Here is a 21,350-nt window from a genome sequence, read left to right on the forward strand (position 1 = left end):
TTATCTTCTTCTCAGAATATAGTCTATTTTGCTAAAAGACATACATGTTCTTGAATTAATATGAACATTATGATTTTACCCCATAAGTGTCAAGAAGAGTCTATTTGTTGCTGGTTTTGTCTTTGGTGTTCTGACTGATGCTTTGTCTAGCTGTTTAGTAAAATGTTGAGAGAAGGAAATTAAGTTGTCCAGCTCTGACTGTGGATTTAGCTGTTTCTTCCTATGTTCTATTAGTTTTTGCTTCACTGTTGCTCAGGGCATGCACAATTAAAATCAAAACACATTTTTATTGGTGGATTGACTCATAATCATAAAATACAAATGCAGAGGACATTCTAATCTTCTCTGTATCATTTCCATTATAGTATATGTGCTGCCAATGTGAGAACAGCAAATGATCCTTTACTTGCTCAGAACATAATTTTCTCTTCCTTTCTTTTGATCAATATATTTCTCTTCCTTTCTTTTGATTTAATAGCATTATGTTTTACAACTTTTACTTTCAAGCTATCTATATTTTATATTTGAAGTGAATTCTTTTGCTAACTGTGAGCTTTTGAATCCGTGTACCAATTTAAGTATCAGAATATTTCTTCAGAAATAAATACAACATAGCTATTGTTATAATAAGGTAGCTAACACATTTTTCATTTGTGTGTTCTCCCTTTCTTGCCTTCCTTCAGGTTACCCGCTTTTTATTAATTCATTTTGATTTACCTATAGCATTTTAAATTATCTCATTACATAGCCTTTCTAGTAGTTCTTCCATTATTCCTGGAATATTTATATAGCCTTGACATTTCCACTTCACCGATATGTAGAAACATTGTTTTATTTTGCTGCCATTTTCTGTTCCCTAAATGCAACATAATAATTTCGGCATAGTGCCTGTACATAAATTGTGAGTCACATCATAGAGCATTAAAGTTTTGACTTTCCATGTTAACATTTGATATCCCCTAACTCTTTCTTTCTCATGCCCTTTGTGATAATGAAACTGCCTATAGCCATTCATTTTACATAGGTAACATCATCTTCTGATTTATTTTTCCAAAAGTGTCTTGATTCTCTTTCAGTGTTGGAGGGGAGTGCTGACAGACACAGAAATTGTATATGATAGCTGCTCTCACTCAGTGCTTGGAAACTGTCTGGCCAAACAAACACAACAAAATCACAACAAAATCCAAGCAGGTTGTTTAATGGATATAAGCAAGCTGACTCAAAACATCATATTAAGAGGCAAAACTCTGAAGATCCAACTTAATTTGAGGGAAACAACATCATGGAATTAACAGTTTCTGACTTCCAATCTTGTTGTCAGGCTACAGACCACAGGTGGGGGTAGAATTTGCTAAACAGGCCAATCATTGGGCTAGAATGAAGCTCTTGGGAGCAGATGCATGCAAGTATCAACTAAAGACAGCACACTGAAAGAAAGAACATTTTTCAGGCCATGCCTATGGAAAATTCTGCATCTATATTACAGAGAAGAAGATCTGCTTTTGCTCCATAAATGTTTAATGCACTCTGCTAATCACTTGTTCATATGCTTCTACATCCTACCAGTATAGGCACAAGAATTGTACTTATTATAAAGCTAGCTTAAAAAAATGGAGCATGAAACTAAGTAGGGCTTTTGACATAACTCAGAAAAACCTGAAGAGCTGAATTTATTTTCTATAACTCATATCATAAGAGAAAAGAACAAGTTTGCAAGTTGTTCTCCGCTTTGCATGTGTGCCATGGCATTTGCACACACACGATAAATAAAAATGTTAAAGTTGAAAATCTTAAGACTCTACAGTTCTTAAATGACAACAGTCATTTAAGTGAGTTTGGATGATGGATTTGGACTTCTCGATAGGTCACTATAGACACACTTTGTGAGAGAAATGATAAGCTAAACTTTATTAATATACAAAAGTCTGCTCTGTGAAAGAAACATCAAGAAAAAAGTAATGCTTGTAAAAAATACATATGGTAAAGAACTGTGACCCAAAGTACATGAAGACATTTAAAATTCAACAATTAGAGAATTAGTTTGTCTGAATAAAAACAAAATACTCAGTACACCAAAGAAGAGAACCATGGCCAGCAAGAATAACAAAAAAAAATTTGACTGTTGACAAAAAATCACAAATCAAAACAACAATATGATCCTAACCATATGACATTCTAAAAAGACTACCAATGTGAAGAAAGCAAAAAGAACAGTAGTTGCCATGGGCTATAAAGGGAGGGTAGGATAAATAAATACCACACTTATCTTTTAGGGTCGTGAAACTCTTTTGCATGAAGCTTTAATTGCAGAAACTTGTTATTGTACATTAGCCTAGACCCATAACATGTGATATATCAGGAGTGAAAGCTACTGTGGACTGAGGGCAGGGTGTTTTGATGTGTCAGTGTGAGTATGCCACATTGGTTCAAATGTGTATCCTGGGGGTTATGAGGGGTAGGAGACAGAATGGTTGGAGGGAGGTTTCTATCTTCTAGTGGGACACATAGTCTGTTCACTCTCCCTGAGTTCCTCAAGTCAAAGTCACCAACGCAATTTACTGTGCTCTGTAGGAATATGTTCCTGAGCTTTTAGGGCCCTTGTCCTTGCCTCGTGTTTGGGCCTTTTTATAAGAGGAGGAGAGAACATTAACACAGAGCCTACTGCCTCACCCACCTCAGGGCACCTTCTGGCTGTTGGGTGAATCTCTGATCATAAAGTTTTTAAAGAGACGCATTCTCTTCAATAGAAAATAGACTCACATGTGAGGTGTCGTCTGTGAGGGATAAGCGTCCTGCAGCCCTGACCTGAGTTGCTCCTGCTGGTCTGAGGGAATTACTAATACCCCCTCAGAGATTCCCCCAAATCGAGGCTCCTACACCTATTTAACTCTCTCTAAGCATCTTCCCCTGTTTTCCCTGATGGTTTCTGGGGCTAATAGCCCTTAGTGGGAGAGAACTGAAAAAAGTCCTGGGCCATCCTGTTGGGACTAGAAGTTTATTATCTAAGTTTAAGTCAATTTTCAGAATTGGCAATGCATTTTATAATGCCCTTGTTGAAAAATATATATGCTAATTTATTTCACTATTGCAATTGTTCCTTGGGTTTTATAGGTTGTTTTATGACTAAAATTAAACTCAAAAGATGAAGGAACTGGGAAAGAAATATAGGCTTAATGAGGTACATTGAGTGATTCTCTCATATAAAATAGCACCAAATCCATTGTTGCTTTGTTTCTCCCCAAAGCTACTTACTGAGGAGGTGGGAAGATGTGAGGAGTTAGGGGAAGAATAAAGTAGATGGGGCAGCAACAGGGACCTAGAGATTCCTGACATAACATACACAGATCCTCCAAGGAGCACACAAATCTAACACTGGCGCACTTGATTCTGCAGTCAGAGAGGACGCATGAGACTGAAGACCCACAGGGTGAAAACCTCCAAGATTTATGATGAATGGCGTGTCCAGTCAGGGTGAGGACACGAGACAGTCACTCTGTCCTTCATAGTTTAAAATAATGGCAAGACCCAATCGAACTTTATGAATAAATGGTGAACTCAGTGAAAAATGATGCTCACCTTTCTACATTTTATACATTTAAGTCAGCTTAAGGTTATAATAAAATGAAATTTTCAGCTGTAAAAGGTACATCACATATAAGCAAAAATGCATAAACCATTACTAGATCTCCTAACGAGCTTATTTATTCTTATTGCTGGTTCTAGTATACCCACCACATTGTCAGAGGACTAAACTCTTCACCCTCCTTGATCTCATCTCTGATTGGATGTTGGGCAAGGACCTAACAATTCTTCCTACCCTGAGTAGCTCTCCCATATCAATGTGCATAAGAAGACTCTGCTTCATTCAGCTTCTTTGTGATTTTTATGTAAATTAGCCCCTGTGCTATTCTATCATTTTAAAAAACTAAACACTCTTCTATGTATCCATATTGTGGTCAGTGATTCCCTAAGTGTATCTCAGCTATAAAGGGGGGCATGCCTTTCTCAAAGAGAAAGATGTAATCTGAGCACAGGTGTCTGCAGGAGAATAGCAGGACACGAAATCGGTTAAAAGCGTGCAAGCACAAAGCAAACAACACCGAGGAAATGCAAACAAATGTGGTTAAAAAAATGCTATGACTCATCACTTAAAGGGCGCCTACCTCAGAGAGGATGTTTTCTGGCTCTGTAGCAACCTCTAGTTTTCATTGGTACCCACATATTTTAGGGCAAAAGCTAGAGGAATGGAGACGGCAGGTCAGATAGCTCAAGGCCGGTAGTCATCCTTCCCAGGTGCACGTTTCAAGGCCCTGTTCTTATCTGCTAACAGCACAACCCTGTCCTCTCACATTGCAGGGCCTGAAGATAATTATTCTGCTGCCAGAGGTCAGTGGTGAAATCCTGACGGACCATACACAGAAACCAACACTTAACTGTGATCAACTCGCTCTTTGCCACTAAACCAAACCAGAATAATTTTGTTTTGTTTTGCTTGTTTGTTTTTTGAGACAGGGCTTTTCTGTGTAACCCTGTCTCTTCTGGATCTCATTTGTAGACCAGGCTGGCCTCGAACTCACAGAGATCTACTTGCCTCTGCTTCCCGAGTATTTAACAAATCACAGCCCTAGGAGGTTTGAAGAGTCAGTTTGACTTACGTCTACACTTTCCTTAAAGGCGTCTGAATCTTTTGGACCGTCTGAAGTGGATGCAACAGTGTGCTGAGCGCATGCGCGACTCCAGTTCAGGCTACACTGTAGATCCCAGAGAGTGGAACGGGGAGAGAAAGCTGATGCTGAGAGCCACAGAGCGCAGAGCGAGTTTCTAGCACAGCAAGGCCTGAAGAGCCTAGTGAAGAAGTATACACCGAGAGCAGGGAGACATCTCTTTGTGCTTCGTAAGCAAGTCACTATGGCTTTACAGAAAGCAAGCTAGAATGTCAAGATTCTCTCTCTCTCTCTCTTTTTTTTTCCCGTTTTGCCCTTGTTGCCAGCCGTGAAATTAGGGTCTGCCTAGGTCTGGGTTTTCACAAAGCATGTCCCTTACTATCTCGTTGGAAAGATGGTGATATTGTGAGTAGTAGAACCTGAAGCCAAATGGTGACAAATGAGGTCAAGGTCACTATGCAGGGCAGTTCCCAGCTGGAGGAGCAGCTGTTCTCATCCTCTTATTTAACTAGAGAGAGGACTAGGGGGATTCACAGGATACAGTGGGGGAACAAGAAGCTGGAAAAGGATAGTGGGGTGCCAGCGCACACTTAACAATTGAGCATAACACAGATAATGCAACACTTTATATTTTTAAAAAGTATAAATAACAGAAAAAACTTTTGCAAAAGTTAATAGGAACACCAGGCTTAGATTCAGCTCCTGTGTAATATATGTATGTATTTAAGTGGAAATTAAATATTAAGAAGCTAAGCCTTCGGTGAGTCTTGGTTCAGCTATTAAAGTGTTTACCGTTCAAGAAAGAGGCTTGGGAGTCTATAAGAATCACAGACAGACACAGTAGCTCTCCTGTAATTCCAGCCTAGGAAAGGAAGAGAGAGGCTTCTCTTAGGTGGGAGCTGAAAGATGAGTTTGACCAAGAGGCCCTGGTTCAAAGGATCAGGTAGAAGAGCAATGGAGGAAGAGTGTCATAACCATCCTTAGGTCTTGAGACTCCTGAGCACACATGGAAACATTCATGATCACAAATAGCATACACACACATACTTGAAAAGAAAAAAAAACAGTAATGTTTCAAAATATCCTTTCCATTATAAAACATTTCACCTGCTCTTGGTTCTGTGCTCTTTTTTCCCTTTGTCATATAATGTGATAGATATAATCTGTCTCTGTATCCTAAAAGCATAAGCACCTTATTGTATTCTTTTGAATGTGCTTGGTTATTTTATAAGCATCATGGCATTGTTGTTGCTGGGCTCTAGTTTGCAGGCTGGATTACTACTTTGTGTGTCTGTGCATGAAGCCAAGAATTGGGATGAAGACACTGGGCAGTGATGGGGACCAGGGCTGGATTAGGGAGTCTACTAATCATCACTTGTAAGAATGGACTCTCAATCCCTGCATACTTTCCACTCAAAATAAAACAATGCAAACCAGCACATCATCAGCCCTTTACCTTGCTCCTCATACAAAGTGGTGTTGGTGAACTGGCTGAAGTCCTGGTGTGTGCTGATTGCTTTTAGGTTTCTTATATGTCCCTTCCCTGCTTCATGAACCCACTTTGGAAACACATTATCCCTAGAATTCCCCTGGACTGTGACAGTTACCAGGTTTCATGTATCTTTGACAATATTGACAGTTCGAGACTAAAGTGCTGCTCTGTTGGTATTTTTCTGCTGTCTCTCCCGTAACTTGACAGGGGTCATGGGTTTAAGAAGGCAGATTTCCTCTGCAATAAAACTTCAACAAGGCACCACACAGGTGAGGTTTATGTCAAACCAAGTTCAAATGAACAACTGTAAAAACTCCTCCCTTGGAGCCCTGGACTCTCCCAACATTTGAACTTGTCTCCCCTTTCTTCTGCACATACATCCTCAGTGATCTGTTCTCATCACAGATCAATGTTAGGTAGGTTAGGCAGATTGTATTGTATTGTATTCATGACCTGACATGTCTGTCATTCTGGGACTGGAAGGGAGCACCTAGTTCACAATAGCATCCCCCACATATCTTCTTTGTTCCACAGGGATGTCCTGCTCACTGATGCGATCCAAAGTTTAGGGACTCCCACTTCTATCTCCTGGGTCTTTTTAGGAAAACAACCACGATCACAAGGCAGCTGGTGCCACTCACTTGAGTGTTTATGCTTCAACACATAAACCAAGCCACATGCCAGTCAAAAGGCCAGAGTCTTGTGCACATCCACAGGTGTACCTGTGCTTGTGTGTGTTCTGTGATTTGAACTATGCATGTGTGTGTGTGTTCTTGGCTTTCATGAGGTTCCTTTATTTTAAGCTTTACTTTGAGAGATCTTAGCAGCTTAGTTGGAGGAAGCAACAATCAGTAAGCCCAGGGCAGTGGCTCCAAGAACACACAAGGACTTACAGATGTGCTGTCTGTGCATGAAACAGCAATAAAATATAAGCTTTTGTCCAACCTCTCTCTCTCTCTCTCTCTCTCTCTCTCTCTCTCTCTCTCTCTCTCTCTCTCTCTCTCTCTTTCTGCCTCTCTGTCTGTCTCTGTCTCTGTCTCTCTCTCACACAAACACACACACACACAGACACACACACACACACATCACACCACCCCCTTCTCCCTTGGAAGGAATTATAATAGGACTCAGGAGTCCTAGGACAAGAAGTCATGAAGAAACTCCAACTGCAGCCTATATCCAACACACATGCTTATCCCCAAAGATGTTGCCATGCCTTATAAAAGACACCAGGCTACCTGTACAGTTTTGTCTGTTTGTGGATTTTTGCACATTTGTGCGACACTGAGGCCACAGGGGGACATTAGGGTCCTGCTTTATCCCTCTCCATTTTATGCCATTGACTCTCCAGCCAGACTGGAGACCAGTCAGCTCCAGGAATCTTTCTGTGTCCACCCCTCTTAGCCCTGGCATTGGTTACATGTCTGACTTTTTACCCGGTTGCTGGGATCTGAACTCAGGTCCGGGTTTATTCAAGTGTTCTCGTGCCCTGGGCATTTTCACTACAACAGCCATAACAATCTCTATAACATCAGATATATAGAGATATGGTGAACTAATGGCACCTTCCAGGGGTAAGTTCTTCTTTCATTAACCATCTACTGAGGAAGAGAGGAACACCTCCTCAAGCCACCAGGAAATCCTCAGGAATTAATTGTTTACATCCTGAATGTCCTGCATATATTAGCCACTCCTGGCAGTCAGCAGTCTACACTAAAGCTAGGTTCAGCTAAGGACTAAAATCTCAGACTTCCTTAAAGCAAACTGAAATTCTATATTGTTTTCAGGATATCCATTGAAACTTTCCTTATTTGTTTCTTCTTATTTCTTTTAGATTCTACTGGACAGATTCTAATGTTTCTGTCATTCCCTGAGGACAAGCATTCAAGAAAGAGTACTGGAGCTTCAACTTGTTGGACTCTTGTTTAAACAGTTCCTAGAGTTCGGCCTAGGAAAGGTCTGTTTTATTCTTTGCAAGACACCTATGCTTGAGATACATGAAGGGCCCTAGAATAGGCACAACCTATAGATCAAAGAGATTTGACTACAAAGGCCACTGAAAACGGGGAAAGATGGAACCATTCTATTGTGGCTGCTGTGAATTAGGTTGTCTCCACCAAACTTTCAGCTCAGAGACTGCTAACTATTGTCAACTTGACTGATTTAGAATCACCAAGGAGACTCACTTCTAAGTATATCTTTGATTAAGTTTAAAGTTCACAAACATGGTACAGATAAAGCATCCACAGCTGTTAAGCCAGGTTAGGGAAACATTTTGCCATTTGCACAGGGACAATAGGCAAGGTATCTGGACTGAAGCATATCAGCCACCAGAGACTGTAACTTACAAATTTGAAATTATTTGAAAGGAGAGAACCTATACCCAGGACAAAAGAATGCACTGAAGGGTTCTACTCCAAACCAGCTGCCTGTGTAAGTGCCTTCCCAGGTTCAATGCTGTCCTGCACAGAAGCCACTGCAGCTATGGTAAAAGGGGTCAGACTACATTTTGGTTTTTGTTTTATTTTATTTTAATCTTTTATTTTTTTTACTGAGCTATATATTTTTCTCCACTCCTCTCTCTTACTTCCCTATCCCCTTCCACCCTCACCTGTGACTCCCACACTCCCAATTTATGCAGGAGATTTTGTCTTTTTCACCTTCCTATGTGTATCCATGTATGTTTCTCTTACGGTCCTCTTTAGTATCTAGTTTCTTTGGGGTTACAGCCTGTAGGCTGATTTTTATGTGCCTTGTGTCTAAAAACCACGTATGAGTGAATATATTATTGTATTGTCTTTCTGGGTCTGGGTTACCTCATTCAATATGTTTTTTTTCTAGATTCATCCATTTGTACTCAAATTTTAAGATGCCATTATTTTTTTCCATTATATAGTACTCCATTTTGTAAATGAACCACATTTTCTTTATCCATTCTTTGGATGAGGGGCATCTAGGTTGTTTCCAGGTTCTTGCTATTACAAATAATGCTACTATAAACAAAATTGAGCACATGTCCTTGTGGTAGGATTGAGCATCTTTGGGGCATATATCCAACAGCGGTACTGCTGGATCTTGAGGTAGATTGTTTCCTAATTATCTAAGAAATCACCTTCTGAACTAGCAGTAGGAATCTGCAGTCAGTCACATGGTGCTAGTTTTGCAGACATTCAGGGCTCAAGCTCATGGAGTCTTCTACCAAGTTTTCAAAAGCTGTTGAGGCCAAGCAACATGTGGCAGGTTTGGATCATTCGTAAATAGATCTCAAGGAGCCACTGCGTGAACTGTGAAATTGAGCCCTGAATAAAAATGGAAGCGTTTGGATATTTAAGAAACTAGAGTCATAGGATGTTCACCACAAATGCTGCTGCAACCGAGTAGAGTTGCTGCAACAGAGACAGTGTAGACTGTGCGCTAGAGCCAGAGGAATACAGACTAGGGGAACACAAGGCTTTTGGATCCCAGCTGATGCCAGCAAGAGCTCAGATACCAGACATGGAGCTTCAGAGTTTCATCTTGTACTGCTGGGTTTCGGTCTTGTTTTGGTGCAATATTTTCTTGCTATGACCCCTCTTTTTGAATGGCAGTAGGTATCCTGGACCATATTAGAAGTATAAGTCACATTTTTTTACTTTAAAAAGCACCCATTTAACAGATTGCCTTGTATCTCAGGAAAGACTGGATATTGAAGACTTTCAGAATACTGACAGGTGAACTAAATGCATTTAAATATATTTGTTATGGCTATGAGCTTATGAAGACTAGAGATAACCTCTTTTAGATTCAAGAATTATCGCTTAATAGTTTGGATGTCAAATTGACAAGGAGTATTCTGGTAATTAACCCTAACTGTATTTAGAGCTACCCGGGAGACACACCTCTGAATGTGTTTACAAAAGCACTTCCAGATTAAATGAGAGAGAAGTTTCTCCATGAATGTGTGTCTGTGTCATGTCATGTGATGGGGTACAGTTCTGAAGAATAAAAACACAAAAAAGCTACAACTAGCTTAGGCCTGGTACTCCTCTTCCTCCTCTCCGTGGTCTGGACAAAAAGGAGGACACCATGGATAAAGGCATCCCTGCCACCACGCTGTCCTCTTCGTGATGGACTAAATTCCTCCGAATTGTGAGTTCAAATCCATCCTTCCTCAAATGCGTTTTTCTCTGTATTAGTAGCATTCTCCACATTTTCTGCCAACTACAGCAGGACACTTCTAACCTCTAAATATACTTTCATGAAGGTAGACCTTGCTCCTCTAGACTGCCACTGTCACTCTAGACTCTGGTCCTCTGCAGTTCATTTCACCCTGAGCTACATGGATGCATAGTTATAGTCTAGGTGTATGTATCCACTGGGACCAGTCCCTGGGAAAATTGAAAGAAATGTCAACCAACAACTAGACTTGCACTAATTGGGTTCATTTTAATGCTCCAACCACTGTGTTTATTGCAAGCAAGCATACAAAGCTTAGCATTTCAGGGCTCCTGCTCCAATGAGTTTTAGCAAGGGAACAAATACAATAAATTATATTCATGACAAAATTGCATGCGAAGGAAAGTAAATTAATGCAATACATTGATTTAAGGGGTTAGATAGAAGTGGAGTAGATATGTAGCTTTTTAAAAAATATATATGGCTATAGTTTTAAGAGTTGGGAAAAGGATAGAAGGAATGGAAACAACGAAGAGAGAGTCATAGGCTAATAGTCAGCAAAGGCCAAGCACATGAAATCTAGAGCAGGTTGAAGCACAGTGAGTCTGAACACGAGAATCCAAAAAGGAGAAAGGAACAGACTGTGGTACCAGAGTGTCCAGAGTGGAATTCATTCCCAAGTTAATGCTGAATGCTGAAAGGGGCTCAGAGGAAGTGCATGCTGTACTCAGATGTCCCAGGGCTCTGTGTACAATTGACGAGTGGGTACAGATGAAGAGGCAGCTTGGTCAGATGTATTCCGCCTCTGGTCTTTTCCACATTCATGTTGCTCATGAGTGCTTAACTCTGCTGTGCAGTTTTGCCCTCTTCAATTTAACCCATGCTATTGTTCCTGAGTGGAGAGTCTGGAGATCTTCATTTTAGACAGAAAACTCTTAAAGACTGAGCTATCCTCAAACCCAGAAATGTGACTGGCAGAAAGAAGGAGCAGCTGAAGTAGTGAGGTCCTCCATGCAGACATAACCCCAAAGGACACTTCTGATTGGTAGGACACAACAGATTAAGGAGAATAATATGCTGCTTCTTCCCCTTCTGCCATCCCCAAATGCTCAAGCACTAGAATGAGCCTTGGAGCAGCAGCCAGACACCCGTTTTCACACGTCATTAGCCACACCTTTTCGTCAGCCTCAGTTCTGCAGACGCATTCCACTCCCATGAGCATGTGCCTCTGCAGCTTAGGATGAGTAAGGGCCAATGGCCCTCACCATCACTGTGAGTACCTCACACTCCTCTCTGCCCTCTTGGTACCACACAAGGTCCTTTGTGTCTGGCCCCATTGCTAACATTCAGAAGTGTTTCTCTTTGGTGATTCTCAGTCCAATCAACTTGACAGTGGGTATCAGCATCAGAGCTGAAGGTGATGTGGAGACAATTATACTTATTACAACTCCAGTAAGATGACCACATCCTGCTCATCCTCAGCGGTCCTTGCTTTGGCCACTGGAGTCACATCTCGTCAATTACACAGAGCAAAATGTTTTTTTTTTATCTTTAAATAGTGTTTAAAGTTTTTCTAAAATATAAAAAGACAGTCCCATAAATACCAACTTAAAGCTAAATCTTGCTAAGTATCTAGTTTCTAAAGCCATAGGAAAATGGAAAATGCTTTTAAAGAACACCTGTGGTCAATTGACTTACGTACCCTCTAGTTCTGATTAAAGAGCAAAGAATGTTGAGTCAAAAACCAAGGAGACACAGCAGTACTCAAATCTACCTTCCCTGTCTTCTTCTAGGTGATGAGGACATAAGCTTTTGATTTTGTAAAGTCAGGAACAAAACACACATGAAAATGAAGATATCTTCCTACATAACAAATGGACTCATTCAACACCATTCTCCAGGTAAGGTGTCTGGCCCTGGCTCCCCAGGGACCTGTAACTACCCGCAGCAGGTCTTGGAGGAGTCATGTGGTAGTAGGGGACAAGCTATGCATCAGACCCTGCATCATCAGAGAAAAACTTGTCCCCACCCACTTTGCCTTCCAAGTCATCAAGTTAGGAAGGGCTGAAAAGAAAGTAGAATATGACTCATTCTAGCTGAAAAGTAACTCATAAAGGAAATTGCCTGGTATTCAGGGAGATGCCATTCACTGTAACCTGTTGGGACTAGGCCTGTCTGTCAGGCAGCTGTCTGTCGTTGCCTTGGACAGGGATCAAGGAGACATGCCAGGCACACTCCAGCTCCATCTGCCGCAGGATGACTCAGACATTTCTTAGCTGAGCCTCACCCTCTGACCCCTCCCAGCCCCTATGGCCTGCTTCTCCCCAGCCCAGAAAGCAAACAACTGGCTTAGAGCAACGACAGGACCCTGGGGTGAAGTAGGGATGGCAAATAATGGAAGGAGACGACCTGGTACCAGACACACGTTCTGAGAATTCCTAGAGTCTGTACTTTAGTTCAGCCATAGCAAATATGTAAATATCTTCCACTGTATGCCCTCAACTCTAAATCACACACCAGACAAGGAAAGGAATTCCTTTTCCCCTCCCACAGCCTCCCTTTGTCTCCTTTCCCTTTTTTCTTTTTCTCTGTACAAATGAGTTGAATATTTACACCATGCTTTTTCAACATAAATAACAAGCTCTTAGCCAGTTCTCAGGATGCTTGTACACCTTGCAATGTAATGACAATGGAAAGGACAGTCAACCCTGTGTGACAAAGTTACGTGGCCCAGGACAGTGAACCAAAACCTGAATCTATGCCTAGTGAGCACACAGTTGAGATGGGCTGAGTAAGCGTGATTAACTCAGTGGGTAACGGAATAACTGAGAATGGAAAGGAGCTGAGTGTGGTCTTTGTACAGGCACAGATCTAGGCATGGAGGCCCAGCAGTAAAGAATGAAATGGGTTTGACAAACATGGTACTGGAGGAAGAAAAGATGTTAGCTGGGAACGAAAGCAGGAAAAGGAGTCCTCAGCAGCAGGGAGGACGCAGGGCTGTGAAGTCACAGACTGCATGTTTGCTAAGAAAACCGTAAAGTAAAGCTTTGGGAATCCAACGAACTTTAGAAGTTCCAAAATGAAAGCTCTGTTTAAAACTGCTGCTGGCATTTCCAGACTCCTCATTGGCCACCAAAGTGGAAGGAGAAATAAAACAATCAAGAAATAAAACTTTCAACCTGCCACCATCTGGCCATTTAATTAGAATCCAAGACTGCTAAAGAGAGTAAACAACCCTAACGTCGTTCAGAGACTTAAGAGGCCACAAGCATCCTTGTCATTCACTTCTGAAGCTGAGCCCTGCCTGGGTTCTTTTTTGTTAGGTTTTACTTTGCTTTGCTTTTTGAGACAAGATTTCTCTGTGTAGCCCTGGCTGTCCTGAAACTCACTCTGTAGACAGAATGGCCTCAAATCAGAGGTATGCTTGCCCCTCCTGAGTGCTGGGATTAAAGGCATGCTAGGATTTATAAACTATGCCAGGCCTCTTTCTCCAGCTCTCAAACATCAAAAAGCAATTTAGTAAAGTTAGACTTCTAACACAGCAACTCATTTTATTGACATAAAGTGCACACACAGTTGATCCAAGAACTTTAAGATGGCAATTGATGTCCTGATGCTTGCACAGATCTGAGCATGTCCTGCCCTTGGATCACACCACATCCTGTCTGAAGTTCCTTGTTAGATGATGCTACCAAGGGTCAGGCACCTTGTGAAATTAATCAGTCCAGCCTCTTCTCAGGGATGCTGTACGTGAAATCATGAAGCATATTTTCTCTAAGCTCTGACTCCCTCCATCAGGATGTCTTTGAAGTTCATCTAAGTTTTCCCTTTATCATCTCTAAGCAAAAGTCTGTTTTATTTTTAATCCATCATCTTTATGGAAACATTTGGCTTGTCCCCAAATTTATTATTTTCATTTTTTTCACTTTCTGTGACTAAAATTGATTAGAACATTTCAATTCTAACCTTTTTAATTTTTTTCCATTCCTCTTGTGGTATAGAATGGTTAGGTTTTGGAGCAACTGTCTGATTATTTTTATAAGACACTACCAAGAGTTCTGCAGAGCAGTTGTCTCATTTTATACTCCCGGCACCCTTTCCAACTTTAGACATATATTAATGGTGCAGAGTTGTGTCCTCTTGGTCTCTTATTACAATTTTCTGCAATCATAGTGTTTTTTTTACATCCTCATTGCCATTTCTGGATTATTTAGTGAAGTTTTGTGCCAGTCTTTTTCATAAACATACAGTTAGTTTTGTAAGTGTTTTAAAAATTAATTTCTCTTCTACTGTTATCTTAGATGAAAAGATTAAAAGTGTGTTACACCATATGTTTAGTGTATATATGTCTACTTTTTACTTTTCTAACTTAGAACTTCTCCATCCTTCTAAAATTTTGCCTACTTAAAGACTGATGTATTAGTTAGGGTCTTTTAAAGTAACAAAATCATAGAACTTTTCTCTATATATAGAAAGGGGTTCATATGAATAACCTACAGACTCTGGTCCAACTAGTCCAACAATGGTTGCCAAGGTGCAAGAATCCCGCAGTTTGCCTACAAGGCTGGATGTCTCATCTAGTCTTTACTATATGCTAGAATCCTGAAGTAGTAGACTCTAATGCAGTGAATTGAATAGAATCATTATTAATGCTAGAGCAAGCAGGCAAAGGGCATCCAGATAAGAGGTGAGTTTTCCCAGCTCAAAAGATCCAGATTAAAGTGTTATGTGCTCCTACTTCAAAGATCTGGATTAGAAGTGGATCTTCTCCCTGTGAATTAAGCAAAAATCCCTCACAGCTGTGCCACTCCATTTTTGGGTTTTAGGTAATTCTAGATGCAGTCAGTTGATAACCGCGGTAAACATCACAAGTCCACCCCTTCAACTTGGACACTCAGTTGTGTCTCCTTATATCATGACTAATGTCCAAATGAAAACATTAACCAAGTCATAATAACACTTAAATATGATATAACTATCCCATGTACATTTGCAAATTCATTACATATTTAGCCTATTCATCATTATGTCTAAATATGATATAACTATCCTTCACACAATTGCAAATAAATTATAAATTTAGAATAGGTGGCAATGTCCCTCAAGGGTCATCCTTATTGTATTGTCAAACTTACATATGATAACCATTGATATTCTCTTAATTGATATTTTGTCACATGATAAAGAAAATTGAGGGGGAAAAACCACAAATGTCTGTACTGTACAAACGCATTCTTAACACAATACCACAGAAACGCTCATGCTTTTTATCTTAGTTTCTTCAACTGATCACACAGCCTTAGCTGGTAATTATATCTACCCATTCTATATTTCCTCCACCCTTGGCAAGTACCTCAGAAGGCCTTAGCTCTTTTGTTGGAAGAATGACCTGTATCTTATTCCTGACACATCTGTACACTTTGCATCCTGCATGGATTAGGCTGTTGTAGTTCCCATTGACTTTATTCACAGGACATGGTAGCACCAAGAGATGCCCTAAAGGATTTCTTGCACTCCAGACATAATCCTTCTTACCTCCATTGTGGAGAAACAATCCAACTTCCTCAGGGTAATCAGGATCAATCAGTATCATAGCTAAAATTTTATTGCTGGGAAGTCACAACATGACCATGGCAACTCTTATAAAAATTTTTTTTATTGGAGTGGCTTGCTTAAGTTTCAGAGGTTCAGTCCCTTAGCATCATGACTTGGAATATGATGACCTGCAGGCAGATATGGTGCTGGAGCTAAGAGGGTTTACATTTGGACCAGAAGGCAACAGGAAGTCAGCTGACTGTCACGCATGAATGAAGCTTGAGAAAAGAGACCTTAAAGATTGTTCCCACAGTGGACACATTTCCTCCAACAAGACCACGCCTATCCCAATAAGGCCACCACCTCCTTTAGTGCCACTCCCTTTGGGGACCATTTCTTTCAACCACCACAATTACCCTCTAACACTTTTATTCCTTCTTAATTTTGTGGCCTGAGGGCATCAGAAGCCCAAAGAGGCCAGGGGGTCTGATCTTCTAGTTTCAATGGAATATTTGTTGTTAGTCCTGGCAGGAGCAATCCCAGCTCTGGAAAAACAAACTTCTTAGGCCAGTAGTAGAATTTAAAGTCATGAGAACAGGAAGCAAAATTTTTCTTAGTGGGTCACTGGGGTGATGTTGAGGAGAACTTTTCCCATTTTTCACTCCTTGATTCCCAGACCCTAGGATTCTGGCTATTAGAGAAACCGTATTATATTTTGGGACACTGATTCAAGCATATACGACCTTCGAGAGAACCCTGCCCCAGCCCTCCATGCTGCTGACACCTAATAGCTGCTATATAACTGTGATTTTAAAAGGTCATTCCATCTTTCTGTCAGGGCAGCTGCTCAGAATGGTGGGGAACATGGTAAAGACCAGTGGATTCCATGATCGTGGGCCCGACTTTTGTGCTTCTCTAGCTGTATAAAGTAAGTTTCTTGGTGAGAAGCAATACTGTGTGGAATCCGTGACGGTGGATAAGGCATTCCATAGATGGTGGCTTTGACAGAAACATTACATGAAGGAAACATAAATCAATAACCAGGATTAGTATCTACTTGAATAAGGACAAAGCATTGCCTTTTCCACAGAGGAAGTGGTCCAGGGGTACTCAACCTGCCACCATGTCACTGGCTGGTCACCCAGGGGAATGAATAGTACCATACTATTCATTCTTGGTGTCTATTGTCGGAAGATTTGTCACTAGACAATACCTGTATCCAGCTCAACCATGGTGACTAGGAATCCGTGATGTGGAACACATGTGTAACTCCCATATCTACCACCATGGCTACTTGTTATTAGCACATTGGGCAATGACAGGAAAGGCTAGGAAAAGAGGCTGACTGTGCAAGAGCAGGTCATCCTACCTACTTGATTACTGAACTCCTCCTCAGCTGAAGTCACCTTTGGGTGAGCATTTACATGGGACACAAATATCTTCACACCCATTGCTCATTTGGAGAGATCTATCCATACATTTCCCCCCAGATGTCTTCCTCGTCAATTTTCCAGTCAGCTCTTTCCAAATCTCTTACCCTCCCGTCGGTCTGTTGGCCACAGCCCATAACTCAGCGAACAGTCGCATATCTCACACACTCTTGTCCTTTCTCCTTCCAAATGAAACGTTGCAACCAGTGTGCCACCTAAAGCTCGTCCCCTGTGAAGATCCCCTTCACTCTTGTCCCAGAACGGAGTTATAAGGTCTGCAGCTGTGCACTTCTGGGTGGTGCCTGCAGAATGTACAGAACCAGAAGTAAACCGGGCTCTAGTCTTCTCTTCCCCAGTCAAGTCATCATAGCTGCGTGTTTGGCAGCAGACAGATTTTAACAGGAGTAGAAACCATAGGCGTTAGCGACAAGTTCTCTGTTAAATTCTTTTCTTTTGTCTTTAGGACCTGTGCAGGTCTGATCTCATACATCCCACTTACACTTGATAATGGATTGCTACTGTCTGTGTACTGCTTTATGACTTGGTGGGTTAGACAACACCCAGCTCATAATGGACAGCTTAGGTCACACAGTAACCTGGTGGCCCATTTTTAAAAGGTACAGTTTTCCTCTAAGACCCAGCCACAAGCTAAGAGCTGTCTTTCAAAAGGGAAATAGTTGTCTGAAGATGATGGCAGAGCTTTGCTTCAAAATTTCAAGGGTCTCTTTTGTCGTTTACCTTTACCAAACAGCATGTCTATCCTCTACAGATACCTCAGGTACCATCAGGTCTGCTGGATCATGTTTCAAGTGGTAGAGAAGCCTGCACAGCAGCCTGAACAGGTTGAAAAGCTTTCCTTCTCTTGTTTCAGCTTTGAAAGTCATTTGTTATGTGGGCCTGAGTAACACAAGGAATAATTTCCATAGTTGAAGGTGAAAAAACAGCACTATTTCAGGGAGTGGGGGTGTGAGTACATCTTTTACCGAGGGTGGACTATCACTTTAACTATGTAAGGATGGGTTACATTGTTTAGGTTGTGGAATATTACTTTAACTAGGTAAAGGTAAACAGCATTTGTTTATGTTGTATTTGTTTAATTATGAAAAGATACACTGCATTTGTTTTCACCTGGCCTGCCGAAGGCACCTGATTGGTCTAAAAAAAGGGGAACAGCCAATAGCTAGGCAGTAGGGGCTGGCAAGCAATAGAGAATAAGTAGGAGGAAGAATCTAGTCTCGAGGGAGAAAGAGAGAATGAAGAAGAAAGAGAGGAGAACACCAAGGATCAGCTAGGCAGCCACCAGCTAGCCAGACATGGAGGAAAGCAGGAAAATAGGGGCATACAGAATGATAGAAAAGCAAAAATTCCTGAGGCAAAATGTGAATGAAGAGACTCTCCTTGGGCCTGTTTGATGTGATTGGTCTGTAGGTTCTCTCCTGTGGGTCTATTGATATGGATTGTTATTCTATATCTACTGATATGGGTAACAGGAGGGCTCTAGCTCACTTAGTTACCTAACTTATCCTGACTCAAGGGAAGATTCTTAAGGAAAGGAACAGGCTGTGTTTTTAATATAATTTGATATTATGTGTACCACGACTTGTAAGTACTCAATACCATGGCACAAAGAGGTATGAAAATCTAATAAAACTTCCTAGAAAGGCAGCTGTTTGACCATAGAATGAGTCATGAACTTTAATTGACTTAGGAAATGAAGGCTAAGAAAGTTCCATGAGTGAAAGAGGAAAGGAAAGCAAAAAGTCAAAATAGGATTTATGGAGTTTGGAGGCACATTTTCTAAGAATTTCAACAATGAAATGAGCTTCGATATTGTCATGGGGCAGCAAGGGCCCAATATGAACCATGTGTGTTTCCTATGCAATAGGACAAAGCTCAGAAGAGTTCAAACATCAATTGTCATTGTTGAACACTGAAATGGAGGCCAACAGGTTCTACGTAGTGTAGCATTTCCATGGTGTTAATGCCGGGGCTAGGAAACACAGGAGACACATGTGATTTTAATTTGATTGTCTTTCCTTCATCTCTCCACTTTGCCCATGAGCTCTCGCAACTGAACCAGAAACACTTGCTGCACACAGACACAGGAGTAGCATCAATGGCATCTTTATGGGGTAGACAAGGAGCTATGCAGATTTCCTCAGCATTGACTCAGTTCAGCATTGCTCAATATAACATGAAAACCCATCTTAGAAATCTTCTGTCTTAGTGGCATAACAGGAATTGGAGCTGGAACCAACGGTCCAGTATAAATGCCTGTCACTGGAAGAACTTTTGTAGACAGGTAAGAACTCGAAGTAAGACTCTAAGAGACCACCGACATACTTGGACATACTATGAGATTTTTTTTCAGAGCAATAGTTACGTTATTCATTCCTAAGAATGGAGAAATAAAGGCAATTGATGAGAATTGATGAGAGGTATGCTACGAGATGAGATTGAAATACAACCAGAAAAGAAGAAATTTGCAAGGATTCTGTTTGGCTGGACAGGATCAAGGTCAGGCTGTGTGCTGAGAGGAAAGACCTTTAGTGTCTACATCTTCAGAATCGCCAAGGAGGTGCTGTCGACTTCACCAGGCACGCTGAAGTTAGTGAGAGGCTGACCAAAGGGCTATCTGTCCATGAGGGCACAATGACCATGACCATATGATTCACAAACCCCAGGTGTGATTCTTATACCCGATAAGAGTGCTACAAGGGTCCTGTTTGATTAAGTGATCGCCAGGAGACACTCAGCTTTGGCCATTACTGTTGCAACAATCTTATTCGTGTATTAATTATAAAGCATGTCCTGAGCATTGTGCTAAATGCTAGACAAACAAAACAGTGAGCAAATCATCCTGCCTTTGTGGAAATGTGCTCTGTCAAAATGAGTCCAAGGAGTCTAAAAGCCAGAGCATACTTGTTGACTATGATCTCTGCTATAGAGAACAGAACTCTGAAGATAGAGCAGGAGGTGACGAGAGCAAAAGAGGGGATGGGGAGATTTATAAGGAAACAGAGAATGGAGGGGTGGAGCAGCAGACTCTGTCAACAACGCCGCTTGGTCTGAGTGCACAGTGGACAGATGGTGTGCCACATGGTGGGATGGATACCTGTCACAGTCCATCGGGGAAGTTCGTGCCCAGCCTGGAAGCAGAGCAGCCATCCCTTCATTCACTGACTCCAGAAAGATCTCACGCATACTTTGAAGGCACCTAAGCACTTTGACGGGCAGTCGTAATGTCAGACCTCTTCTTCTTCTCCACAGCATATGTCTTATTTCCTGGAAATTTTCGGATTTCCAAAAGGAGGTGCTGATTTGTAAAGCTCACACTAGGAAAGGAGGTCAGCCGACTCTGGTTTTGCCGTGCTCTAGAGTGAGCACGGAGATGTGGCGTCTGTGCCCTGCCATTTGCCTTGCCACTCTCTTGTTGGAAATGTTTTGTATTGTTTTGTTCCAACATCGAGAAGCCACTCAGCACTTGAACAAACTCAGAGGGTGCTGAGACTAATTCTTGAGCAACAAGCTCTGCTTTTTCATCATGTGAGAAATTCTATGAAATTCAGATCCTTGAGAATCACTTCAATAAGTGCAATGTGTTCTTCTCTTTCCTCCTGTGCGCCCCTTAGATGTTTACTCTAGCATAAAGCCTTTCTACATTATCAAATAAACACCATAAAAGTGTTTCTACTCCCATGTCCTCCAATGACGGAACTTGACTGCTTAACTCCTTAGCTGCTCCCTATACTGTGAGCCCATCCCTCCTTGGTAACTTAGCTAAATTGTTTTGTTTTGCTGCTTTCAATTTAAAAATAAAATTAGACAGTTTTTCTGTGTAATATAGATCTATACATATGAACTATATGTTTATATATGCATACATGCATATATTATTATGTGTATATAATCACTGTTCCATGAAGGGATTTAGCAGAAGTCCAGGCTTTAGCAAAATATACACACACATACTCTTATATATACATAATATATAATCTACTTGGCATCCATATGTAATAAATATATGGTATCTATTAGGTAATAAATTATAACATGAAATATGGTCTCTGCATG

At 41.1% G+C, this 21,350-nt stretch overlaps 1 non-coding gene across 1 annotated transcript; it reads right to left on the bottom strand.

Moving 5' to 3' along the window:
• Nucleotides 1-286: 286 nt before the first annotated feature.
• On the bottom strand, nt 287-389 carry LOC119825803. The gene has a single exon (XR_005287273.1). It is a non-coding gene; the product is annotated as a U6 spliceosomal RNA (small nuclear RNA).
• Nucleotides 390-21,350: the final 20,961 nt, after the last annotated feature.

This window comes from Arvicola amphibius, chromosome 10 (genome assembly GCF_903992535.2).
Source record: "Arvicola amphibius chromosome 10, mArvAmp1.2, whole genome shotgun sequence".
Taxonomy (NCBI): Eukaryota; Metazoa; Chordata; class Mammalia; order Rodentia; family Cricetidae; genus Arvicola; species Arvicola amphibius.